Raw genomic sequence first — 12,711 nt, 5'->3', positions numbered from 1 at the left:
CCAGTGCCTCCAGTGGAATGTGCTCTTGGCTTGAAGGGTAGTTCTCTCTTAGCAAGAGTGTAACAGAGAGTGATGCATTGTACAATCCATCTAGATATAGTGGACTTAGAAACTGCATCTCCTTCTCTTCCTGCTGCCACCGAGACAAAGAACTGATTAGTCTTTCTCAGTGTTCTGGTTCTTTCCATGTAGAACATGACAGCTCTGCGTACATCTAGTGTATGCAGACTTTTTTCTCCCAAGCTGGAAGGGTTTTGAAAGAACGTTGGTAGTTCTATAGACTGGTTTACATGAAATTTCGAGATGAATTTTGGTGCAAACCTTGGGTGTGTGCGTAGAACCACCTTATCCTTGTGAACTGTTACGAAGGGGTCTAGTACAGAAAGAGCCTGTAGTTCACTTATTCTTCTAATGGAGGTGATAGCCATTAGGAAAGCAGTCTTAAGAGTGAGGTATTTAAGAGTTGCCTTGTGCATGGGTTCGAAAGGAGTGCCCATGAGTCTAGAAAGTACCACATTTAAGTCCCATCCGGGAGCTGGGTTAGCTATCGGAGGGTGTATTCTCTTTACCCCCTCCATGAAGGCCTTGATAACTGGTATCTTCCACCACGACACTTTAAGTTGGGAAGTGGTGTATGCAGAGAGTGCCGCTAGGTGGACTTTAATGGAATTAAACACTAGACCTGAATCCAGTAAATGGGTTAAGTACAGAATAATGTTAGTGGCAGAGCAGTCAACCGGGTTGATGTTCTTACCTCTACACCAGATGACAAATCTTTTCCACTTGCTGGAATAGCAGTGGCGAGTATTAGGTTTTCTGGCTTCCCTGAGGATGTCCATACATCTCTGTGGGAGATGTAAATGTCCAAATTCTATGATCTCAGGAGCCAGGCTGCTAAGTTCATGGTATGAGGGCATGGATGCAGAGTCCTGCCCTTGTCTTGTGACAGCATGTTGTACGGGCAGGGAAGTTTCATTGGGGGAGATAGGGACATCTCCATCAAGTGAGCGAACCATGGCTGCCGGGCCCACATTGGGGCCACTAGTATCATGGTAACCTGCTCCTGGTGCATCTTGTGCACCACCTTGTTGAGGAGGGGAGTCGGGGGAAAGGCGTAAACAAATTTCCCTGACCATTGAATCGACAGACCGTTCCCCTTGGACTGGTTCTGGGAGTACCTGGAGGCGTAACTTTGGCATTGTGAGTTCTCCAGGGTTGCGAGCAGGTCTATTTCCGGGAATCCCCATTGCGTGAAGATGTCCAAGACAATGTCTTCGTGCAATTGCCATTCGTACTCTTTGGGCAGGGGGAAGTCTCTGCTGAGTTTGTCTGCTAGCAGATTGAGTTCCCCTGGTACATGTTGTGATAGTAGGAACATGTGTTTGAGAGCCCACTTCCATATATTCTGGGACAGCTTGGACAGTCCTGGAGAGTGAGTGCCCCCTTGCTTGTTGAGGTAGTACATGGCTGTGGTGCTGTCTGTGAGGACCATCACTGTCTTTCCTTGTAAGTGTTCCTGAAAGGCTTTCAGTGCTTTGAACACCGCTAGTAGTTCCAGCAGGTTTATATGCTTGGATGCTAAGCTCGGAGTCCACACTCCGTGAGCAGTCTGATGGGATAGGTGAGCCCCCCATCCTGTAAGGGATGCGTCTGTGGTTAGAGTGGCTTCCACTGCGGGTGTGGCAAAAGTTTTCCTCAATAACAGGTTTTCCTTTGTCCACCACCGTAGCGAGAGAACAAAGGCCTGCGAGACCACCACTAGATCGTCCCATTGTCCGCTGGCCTGACACCACTGGCTGTAAAGCCACTCTTGCATTGGGCGCAGGCGCGCGTGAGGTACCAAATAAATACATGACGCCATCATCCCTAGCAAGCGCATCGCTTTGCGTACCGTCACCTCTCGACCTGCCACATAACTGGGGATCTGAAACAGCATGTTTTGGACCCTCTCGTTGGAGGGGAAGACGAGGCCGTCCTTTGTTCGAATTAGAGCCCCTAGGAATTGTTTGATTTGGCTGGGGTCTAAGCTGGACTTCTTTTCGTTGATGGAGAAGCCCAGTTGGGACAAAAGGTCTACGGTCTTTTGGGTATTGGAGAAGCATGTTTCGTTAGAATCTCCTGTTATGAGCCAGTCGTCGAGGTAAGGGTATACCGGGATGGATAACCTGCGCAGGTGGGCCGCTGCCACTGCCAGTACTTTCGTGAATACCCTTGGTGCAGATGCTATCCCGAAGGGTAGTACTCTGAACTGGTAGTGTTTGTCCTCTATCTTGAACCTGAGGTATTTTCTGTGCGCTGGCAACATTAAAATATGAAAGTATGCATCTTTCATGTCTAGTGTTGTCATGTAATCCCCCTGTGATAACAGTGGGATTACTTCCTGCAAGGTTACCATACGAAACTTTTGGGGTTTGACAAACTTGTTCGCTGGGCGCAGATCTAATACAGGGCGCATGGTTAAATCCTTTTTGGGTACAAGGAAGTACACTGAATAAATACCTTCTGTTACCTGAGATAGGGGGACAGCCTCTATAGCTTCTTTTTTCAGTAGCTCTTCTACATCTTGAAGAAGAATAGTGAGGTGTTCCGGTGTCATGCGTCGGTTCCGTGGGGGTCTGTATTTCGGGGAACCGTTGAATTCGATGCAGTATCCGTGGGCTATGGTGGATAATACCCAGCGGTCTGACGTTATTCCCTCCCATGCTGAAAGGAACGATGTTAGCCGGCCCCCGACCGGTGATGCATGGGAGGGGACCCGAATCTTCGGGTCATTTGTTGGTATTGGGGGTGGGGGCTTTGGGACTGGAGCCGCGACCTCTTCCTTTGCCACAACGTTGGCCTCTTTGACTGAACTGGGTGCTTTGGTTAGAGGGCCAGTTGGTAGCAGTGTAAAATTGCTGTTGGCTTTGCTGCTGGCGTTGGCCACGAAAGGAGCGTCTATTGCCATAGCTACGTCTGTTAGGTGGCCTAGAAATTTGGTCAAGAGTCTTGATGGTATCAAACTCTTTCTTCGCATGTTCTAGGGCTTCATCAACTGCTTTCCCAAACAGATGTGTTTGTTCTATGGGCTTATTTATCAGGGAAGCCTGGGTTTCCGGCTTAAATCCCGAATTGCGCAACCAGACATGGCGTTTAAGAAGTATTCCCTGAACCAGGGAACGGCCAGCCATCTCTGCAGCATCTAATGAGTTCTTTACGATGCCCTGGTTTACAAGAGTACCCTCTGAGATTATAGCCAGCAGGCGCGAACGCAGGGGTTCTGGTGCGTCCTCTGCTTCGCTGCGCAGCTTGCTCCACTGTGCATCTGCGTAGCTAGCTAGTAGGGAATTATTATTTGCAATCCTAGTTGAGAAGGCGGCAGAGGTCGTGATTCTCTTCCAAAGTGCATAGAGCTTCTTGCCCTCTTTGTCAGGTGGTGCCTCACTAGTGGATAGTGGTACCCCCGCTCTTTTTCTTGTATTAGTAACTACAAGGGAGTCCGGAATAGAATGTCCCCTGATGTACAAAGGGTCAGAGGACGAAGGGCTGAAGAGCTTTTCTATCCGAGGGTTTACCCCTCTGACTAAGGCCGGATTGGAAAGGGAAGTTAGGGGAGTTATTCTTCTCCTTATGGAAGCCAGGAGCGGAATAGATTGACTAACCGGGGCTTTTTCTTTAATAACTTTTTCTACAAAGTCTATGTCCGGAAGAGTCTCCCCTGTGTCTATTTCAAAATGCGCTGCTGCCTTGCGCAATAGTGCATTAAGTGAAGGTTGGTCATCTATGGGGGAGGTGTTTCCAATAGGTGAGTCCTTGGGAGGAGAAGGGTGAAAGACATCAGGGTCTGAGTGCACTGATGGGGATTGCCAAGGCTGCACTGATGGGGATTGCCAGGGCTGTGAGGTAGCTGTATCTTCTTCAAAAGCTCCTGCACTAGTGTAAGGGTCTCCTTCAAACCCCTCTTCCTCATGTACTTCCTCTCCACCCAAACACTCCTCATCTTCCTGGAGGTATTGCTCCTCTTCAGTGAGGTCATATGCGTCTGTAGAAGGGGGAAACAGCCTAGGAATCTTGACCCTAGGGTCATCCTGGGTCCATTCTCTTGGTCTTTTGGGTGTGGGTGGGTTTTGGCTACCCAAGAACCTTTCCATTTTTTCCATACAAGAATGGAGTCTTTCAAGGGTCTCATGGGGAACCCCTGAATAGTCTAGAGGGGGGAAATCAGTGTTTTCACCTTCAAAACGCTTTGAACGCTCCCACAACGTCGACGAAAGGTTTCCGTCGCCCTCAGAAAAGCCCTCCGGTAATTCAGAAGTGCCCTTAGATGAAGGGGGCAGTTCCTGGCTACTCTTGTGCTTTTTCGGCGTTTCTATATCTTTTGGTGCGGTATTCGACGTCTGTTTCGTCGTCCGCTTACGCTTGTCTTCGGAAACAATTCTCGCCAGGCTCTCGACAACGAGTTCGTCAGTAGAGGGTTCTGGAGTCGACGTTGCCTGCGTTACGCGTTGTTTCTCAACGGCCGCTCTATGGAGCGTTACGTCGGATGTTTTTGAGGTAGCGCCCGTGTTAGATGAAAGCCCAATCGCTGGTCGCAGCTGCGTTTGCGGATGGGGCTTGAGACCCTTACGGTCTGAGGTAGACGCCGGAGTGCCCTGCGTCCCCTTCGGCGCTGATGGATCCTTCGTCCTCGACGAAGAAGAGCCGTGGGTTGTGTGCTTAGGCCTATGGGGTCTGTGTGCGTCCTTGTCGCCGGGGTGTTCATCCCCATAAGCAGGGCGTGAGCCGAGCCCGTCGGGGCCGGGGACGGACGTCGAGGAGCACGAACGCTCCTTCTGGGGGTTAATGACTTCTGTAACGGACGTCGAGTGATCACCCTCCTCGTCACTTTCTGTAACAGCGGCGGCGGGTGAGGAAACTGACTTCGACATAGCGTAGTCCGCCCACCTCTTAACTTTTCGTTCTTTACGAGTTCTTGGTTTCAAGAGCTTACAGGCCGCGCAGCTGTCCTCTTTATGATCGAGGGGCAAGCAACGATTACAGAGCTTGTGTTTGTCCTTCCAAGTGTATTTGCCCCTACAGCGTGGGCAAAAGGTGTCCTCTCCATAGCTGAGGCAAGAAAAACTGGTGATAACAACCCCAAGGGAAAGATAGGGGAGAAAGGAAGACATTCTCGACGAGAAGATAAAAGTTCGAACCCCCACTCTCCCTACTGTATGTTGGCCGGCGAGGCCTGGCCACGTGTTCGGCAGCGCCGAAGGATCTCCTCCGTCTCTTCCCCTCCGTCGAAAACTTGTTCGGCGGAGAAACAGCTTCACAGCTAACGCCGAGGGGAGGGATCTTTAACAATAAGTATAAATTAAGGACCGAGGTCCGTAGTAAGTGTCTTGCAATGTCTCTCTAGGAGCTCCGCGTAAGGCGACCATAAGCTGGGCGGAAAAAAACAATCTGAGGGGCCTCGACACGTGAGGGATTGTGGGTACAACGCACGTCACTATAGGGATAGTGTTACAGACACGACTTGGCGACGTCCCCTTTTCGACTACGAAAAACAAAATGCAATACTCCGCAGTGACCACTGGATGTCGGACCTATGCACAGCATGTGATTCTAAGCAGATTAACAAACACCAGAAATATATATATATATATATATGGACAGGGGAGCGGGGGTGTCCACCTTTATGTTCCATCTAATGTCCCGCAAAATAACAGCAGTTTTTTGGCAAATTATTTTTCATGTCGTTATTTTTGAAGGGACATTATTACATGCAACCTTCAAGGCTCGGTAACAGAGCGACAGGCCATGCACATGTCCCAATGGTGGTCGGGACAGGCAATCGAGACAGAGCGCATGGAGGTCCGAGGCCAGGAATGAGCCAATGCAGAACGTGCATCTCGTGAAGCCACCTGCAGCCAGCATGTGAGCACTGACAGGAGGTGAAGAGTTAAAAAAACAAAGACCTCTCTGCGCCAGGCTGCCAGGTCCGACACTGTCCATGCGGAAAAAGGGACGGAGATGAGCCGCCGGAGGGCAGGGTCTTTCCCACACATGGGTGCGCGCCACCACATGATGTACTAAATTTAAAGGGCATGCTCCATTTTTTGCTGACAAAGGATTCGGTACCGTCCCCATGTTAGGGGATGCCCACAAGGATGGAGGAAAGGAGACAGGACATACAAGTATGTTGAATAATCGCAGTGTTCCTCACGAGCAGCGTGCTGAGCATGAGGGACAGGGGCGTAGTGACTCAGTATATGTACGAAGATGGACCTCTCATCTGGAGCAGACTACCGAGCATCGAGTTGAGGCGGATCAAAGTCGAGGTCCACTAAACCCCCGTCAAAAGGTTTTCCGAGCAGCTGATGCTGGAATGGATAACTGATGAGGAATCTGTAGGAGAAAGGCAATCGATTGAAACCGGGTTTAGTTTAGTAGACAAGCACAACATTCTCATGCAGAATTAACATTTGTATGAGTGTAATCATCCATGTAGTCCGAGAACTAGCTATAGTAATTGTCTGAGACCCGAATTCACGTCATATTGTCCACCAAAACTGCTTTATAATAGTTGTGGGTCCTCTGATCCCTCCGTTTCCCCAAACCTTTCTCTGTTGGTGCATCCAACTCTGCCCCTCCCTTGGTCATATGGATGTTACATTGATGAGGTGTCTCGGAGATGTTGGTTTGGGTGGAATGTCTAGGTTATCATTGCAATAGCTCGCCCAGGGGAGCCATAGTCTACAGAATTTGGGTAGGGAGTCGTTTATGGTTGCTGTGATTTTCTTAGATGCCCATATTTTCCATACCGTAGGCCACCATAAATAGAAGATCGGTACTTCAGGGTATTTCCATGTTTGTGATAGTGTCAGGTGGGCTGCTTGTAGTATGTGTGTTTTACGTGCAGAAAGTTCCCCACTCATGGTGTAGGGACCTTCTTGGTCGACATCACCCGGTAGGGCAATAAACAAATTGCTGGGGATCTCCACCTCTGTGATTGCCCTAATCCTAGAAAGAATCTACTTGCAGTAACAGACGATCTGACCGAGCCACGAGATCTCCAAATATAGCCATCTAGCGAGGTCTGCAGTATGGGCTATCAAAAGAGGAGAAATATTGTGTTGACAGATCCCTGTATCGCAGAGTTAGTGAGACCCCCAGGTAAGTTATCGCTGTGTACAACCATTTAATGGAATATTTCTAATCTAAGAACCGTTGAGCTTGGTTTGGAAATGTTAAGGCCCTGTAAAAAAATAGATGATACCCTATGGAGTAAAAAACCCCATAGCCCATAAGCACACAAAAAGTCAGAGACATACCTGAAATCATGCCTAAGAGTGGGAGGAAGAGAGTTTCACTCTCAGCAGGTGAAAAAAAACAAACCCCAAAAATCCAGCAAAGCTGCTGGGGGACTCACTAGGTTTGGGAAATTAGCCTTATAAGAGAATTCTCCCTAACAGGGCCGAGTTCTATCGCGCCCTTTCTCAGCATGGCTCATACCGCCAAAAGCAGCTGTGGAATGTGGTTTTCTTTCCTGGCCACAGGTGGGAAATGTGGGCACTTTCTTTGGAACTCCAGAGTGTGCTCGTGAGCCAGGGCATCCAGTACCCAACGGTCGGTGGGGATGGACTCCCACACGCAGACGAAGTTCGCCAGCTGGCCTACGACCGGGGTGCTTATGGGGGCCCGACGTCACGACCGGTTCAGTCCTGTTTCGCTGAGCCCTTGCCACCGTGGGCTCCTTGTCGACGACGGTATCCGCGGCCTTGCTGCGGCCTCTGTAAGCTTCCTGCGACGAGGAACGGGCAGCTTGGCGGTACGACAAAATGCTGCTGAATCCTTCGGAGGCACCTTGTGATTTGCCTCCGGAGGTCCGAAAGGACGGGCCATTTCCGTGTCCGCTTTGATGGCCTGTAGCGGCATGTCCACCGCTTTCCCGAACAGGTTTCCGTCGAAGGGCATGTCCAGTACCCTGGTCTGAACATCCTGACGGAAGTCGGTGGCCCTGAGCCAACCGTGCCAGCGCAGGCAAACGCGGTTGCCCATCTGACGAAAACCGTTATCAGCGATGTCCGTAGCTACAGTGATGCCGTGATCCGATGCCACCTCGCCTTCTTGCAGGATTTCCAGGGCCTCCGCCCTCTTGTCGTCCCGGAGGAAGTCCAGGATAGGGGCGATCTTGAACCACAGATCCCTATTATAGCGGGCCAAGATCGCAAGGGTATTGGCCACCTTAATGGGAGTCGCTGCCGACTAGATCACTCGACGTCCCATGGCGTCTAGCTTCTTTCCGTCGCTGTCCGGCGATGAAGCAGTGGAGGACGGCGTCGCCCCTTCCACTTTTGTCTTTGCTGCCATGGAGACTACGGAATCTGGGGTCGGTTGCGCCCTGAGGCACATAGGAACGGAATCCGGGACACAGTACTTCTGCTCGTACCGGTCTCTCTTTGTAGGGTCCGTGGAAGGGTTCTTCAGAAGGGACAGACCATCGTCCCATATGTCGCCCAACAGCAGGACCGAGGGTACGGGTTTCCTCTTGGGTTCCCGTCGTTGGTAAAGAAAGCCCTCTTTCTTTTGTTCCTCAGGGCACAGCTGCAAAAGCTCAGAGGCCCTGGCGATCATGGCGTGAAAGGAGCCAATTTCGTCGGGTGGGAGGGGAAGCCCGGGTGGGAGGCAATGAGAGATCCATTCTGTCACCACCACAGTCGTCAGTCCCCGTTGTCACCGTCTCTGTCCCCATCTCCTTCTCGTCCCTCGGAGGAGGGGATGGGGGTGAAGGCTGGAAGGGAGGGGGTGGATGGATGCACCTCTGCTTGCTCGGTGGGCTTCCCGACGATCCAGGCGCCGCTGGATCATCCGCTGGTGGTAACGGTAACCTTGTCCTTATCTCCGTACACAGGGTCTGCAAAGCCATCAAGATAGCTCCTAAATTGTCCTGTGGCATAGGCATCGGTTGCGACGGGAGCGACGCTGGGGTGCGGGGTCCTCCGTTTCCTCCATGGCCCGTGGCTCCTCGTCGGCTCCACCATTGCTCTCTATGTCCGCCTCGTCAGGATACTTCCCGTAGGTCCTGCCCTCCTCGAACTTCTTGTCCAGGATAGCTTTGACGCCAGCCAGCTCATCGTCGGAGGCGATATCTGTGTCCGTTAGGGCTACCGTTGAACCCCACCCCCTCTTTCTCATCCCAGGGTTTCACAGGCGTCTTCTCGATAGGCTGGAAAGATGTTTCCCTCCGGGGTGGCAGGGAAACTCTAGGCCTGGAAGTCGTCTCCACTGGGGTAGCCTCCGTAGGCTTCGCCAGGACCACCACGACTCCTTCAATCGAGGCCTTCGCCAGGTTAATCAGGGCCTTTATGACCTTGGGTGCGTCTGAGGCCTTCAACTTAGGGGGAGGGTCACCGCCTCGCCCCCCCCCCTTGGCTTTTTCCGTCAGGATCGACAAGGGTTCCTCCCGAAGCTTAACCGGGTTCTCCGACTTACTTTTCACTGAGCCAGAGCGTTCGCTCGTGGATGATGGCGTCAGTGACATCGCGCCCTGCCTGGCAGCCAAGGAGCCCGAACCAATGGTGCTCCCGGTGCCTGCTGTGCTTTGCCTTTTGTTGGGCCCCTGTCGCCGGCGCGCCCCCGGTGCCTGCTGTGCTTTGCCTTTTGTTGGGCCCCTGTCGCCGGCACGCCCTCAAAGGTCTTAGAAGACTACTCAGACTTCTTCTCACCTGCTGCTGGGCTCTTCGCCTCCAGCCAGTCAGTGAGTCGTTTACGACGGTCCTTCATGGTCCGGACGAACATGTTATTGCAGAACACACACTCCTCCACGTGCGACTTGTCGGCGTGTAGGCAGTAGAGGCACCGGGAGTGCTCATCCTCAAAGACGTTCTGCAGTCCACATCCTGGGAAGTTCCTAAACAGCTTGGATCCAGTAGGCGTCGAATCTCCTTTGCCCTGGGCCATGTCTTCTGGAATCCTCCAAGAAGTGTAATTTGATGAAAATCCGCCCTTGAGGGGCACAGAAATTTCCGAAACGGGTCCCCGTTGATCAGAAGAAGAATCAGTGGAGCTTGAGGCTCGAATTGACTGAAAAAATAAGGTTAAACGCTTTGAAAAAACACAGTACGCAGTAAAAGCTTGAGAGCTACAGCACGAGGACTCCCAACACTTGAACGTACAGTAAAAATCTGAAGATGGCTGCCAGAGAAGAGGCTTAGTTCGAGGGCAGTCACTGGCTGGGGGCAGTATGACCCAGAGACCAGTGATTGGTAACTAGTAGAAAGACAGGTCAGAAACTAAACAGATTTTTTATTTACCGAGGATTCCCAGTCTGATGACTGGGAATATTCATGAGCATGTGAATCCATGCCAGACCCCATGCTGGAGAAGTAGTCCATCAGACACTGTATTCCTAGCTCGACCTCAGCCAAATAAGGGATTAGCACGGGGGAAGTGAGCAACAAGTCAATGCAGGAATGTCCTCTATATAGGTGTGAGAAGAACGTGAAGTCGATCTAACCTGGGTGGAGTACTCGCCATGAATCTAATAAATTGGAATGCGGACTAGTTTAAGTAGGGCTAGGGCATTCCAAAGGCAGCTGGAGATGGAGGCTGTGATTTATCCAGCTGGGGGTCAGGTATCACGTTAAAGCCGCCGCCTATTATAAGGAGGCCTTCAGGAAAAACACAGTAATGTTTGACTCCATGATCGGAAAAACACTTTGTGGGACTCGTTCGGGGCGTATATCAAGGCCAGGGTCACCAGGTTACCCTCAAGCCAACCTTTCAGAAAGAGAAACTGACCATATGGATCACTTTGAATACCCTGGAGTCTAAATCGAAGGTCTCTGGCAACAAGTATCTCTACTCCACTTTTTTTTAACACTTGTGAGAAGCAAAGAATTGTTGTGTGAACCCAGCGTGTCTAAGGCGATGTTCGTCAGCCTGTAGCAAATGGGTTTTGTGTAAAAAGACTTGGATACCCGACGACTGTCGCATGACTCAGAGGATCCCTTTCCTTTTCATGGGGGAGGTCTGACCCTGAACGTTAAGTGTAATAATTGTGGTAAGTGATAATACAATGGGGGTCCGCCAGTCATGGCAGGAATCGGTAGGTGATTAGGTGCTGCTTGAATTGTTTATGTGAGTCCTGTAGCCAATATTTGCTGTTGAGAAACCTGCCCCCCCCCCCAATCTGTCCAATCCCTGTGGAATAAAATGCTTGTGCACTACAACATATAAGAATAGAGCGTTTAAAGAATATGAAGGTACAGGCAATGTGTTGTTGCCTATGCAACCAATATGGAAAACCAATCAAAAAGTCAACATCGAAACAGTGACGGGTGCTTTCATTAGAGTGCGCCTTCTCCTGCACTTTGATGGCAATAACTGGAGCCAGTTTGGCTAAATGTTCAAAACACTGGGATGACTAGGGCACGGATGAGAACCGCCGGCACAACCCAGTTAGCTGTCTTCTTCAACAAAGCGTGGTCTTCTGATATGTGCTTAAACTACGTTCTTTTGGTCAGGCTGGTTGGAGATCTGGCCACTTAGGTGTTAGAACTTTGCCCCTTAATAGGCAAGGCCTCTTGCTCGATTTGGCCCAGGACCAAACTGGGTGCTCTGCATGGACTTTTCCTATGAGTCGTTGGTCTACTCGTGAATTATTTGGTTCTAGATCTTCCGACCTATCTGGGTGAAGCAGGAGATCTTCTCCGGGGGAGGAGACGGTTAAGCTCTTAGTGCCCATTGTGAAATGCAGCGTGAAGGGAAACCCCCAGCAATATCCAACATTCTTCTCCCTTAACCAATTGGTCACCTCTCTGAAAGAGCAAGGTTTCACCAACGTGGAGGGTTTCAGGTCTTAGTGTAGCTTGTGTTGCAGCTCTCCTTTTCCGCTAGTCATCTTCAGGATCTCTTCCTTAACTTCATAAAAGTTCAACCATCGTGAGGACGTCTGGGGCCAAATTGTTAGCTTCTTTAAATGAGGAATACAAACTGTCTGTGCGTTTCAGAGCACCATGCTCCTCTTCTGGTAATGCTAAGATCCCCTTGAACAGGGCTTGGGCGTAATCTTCCAATTCTGATTCACGGATGTAGGTTGGGATTCCCCTGATCCGGATGCTGTTACGCTGAGCCTGGTTCTCCATATCCTCTGGTTTGCCATGAAGGTGGTTGATGGCATTTTCGAAGTGTCAACCCGGGTGGCAAGTTCAATTATACCATAGTTCTGTTCACAGTCTGCGTTTTCTAGGTCGTTGACCCGGACCCTCCAAGCTCAAGACCCGTTTATCCATTGACGCCAGCTTCTGACCCAGCTCTGCTACGCTCGTGTTTTTGAAGCATCAGTTGCAGTTCATGCTTAGTTGCTGGGGAATCCATTATGGGGTCTTGTGTCGCCGGGGAGTGCACCCACGCCCGCTCTTATTTAGTGTTTTTCCCTCCTTTTTAGTGGTGCAGCTAACCATGGAAAGGATGCCCATTGCTTTGCAACCATTGTTGCATTTGCCCACACTCATTGCTGCTGGTACCCCAGCTGTTGATCTTCTTGCTCCTTTATCGTCAATGCTTAAGTTTTACTGGGTCTTTTGGGCCTCTGCCGACCCAATGGTATGCCGTATTCAGCAGAAGCGTATTGCTGTGGTTCCCATCCCTCAGCGGGTCGTCGCTGGCTGTATGCTTGGTAAGTCTGGTGGCAAATCGGAGCTGGCTCTATGTGCTTTGTAAAGCGCTTTGGATTAAGGTGCTATA

At 50.7% G+C, this 12,711-nt stretch overlaps 1 protein-coding gene across 2 annotated transcripts in view; it reads right to left on the bottom strand.

Moving 5' to 3' along the window:
- ATRN (attractin) overlaps positions 1 to 12,711 on the bottom strand; it is a 1,434,670-nt gene that overhangs the window by 75,793 nt on the left and 1,346,166 nt on the right. The gene's annotated exons all lie outside the window — the stretch shown is intronic.

The sequence above is a fragment of the Ambystoma mexicanum genome, chromosome 6q (genome assembly GCF_040938575.1).
Source record: "Ambystoma mexicanum isolate Mex_15411 chromosome 6q, UKY_AmexF1_1, whole genome shotgun sequence".
In the NCBI taxonomy this organism is placed as follows: domain Eukaryota; kingdom Metazoa; phylum Chordata; class Amphibia; order Caudata; family Ambystomatidae; genus Ambystoma; species Ambystoma mexicanum.
Note: the sequence above shows the minus strand (reverse complement) of the source record. Positions and strands in the feature narration are given on the sequence as shown.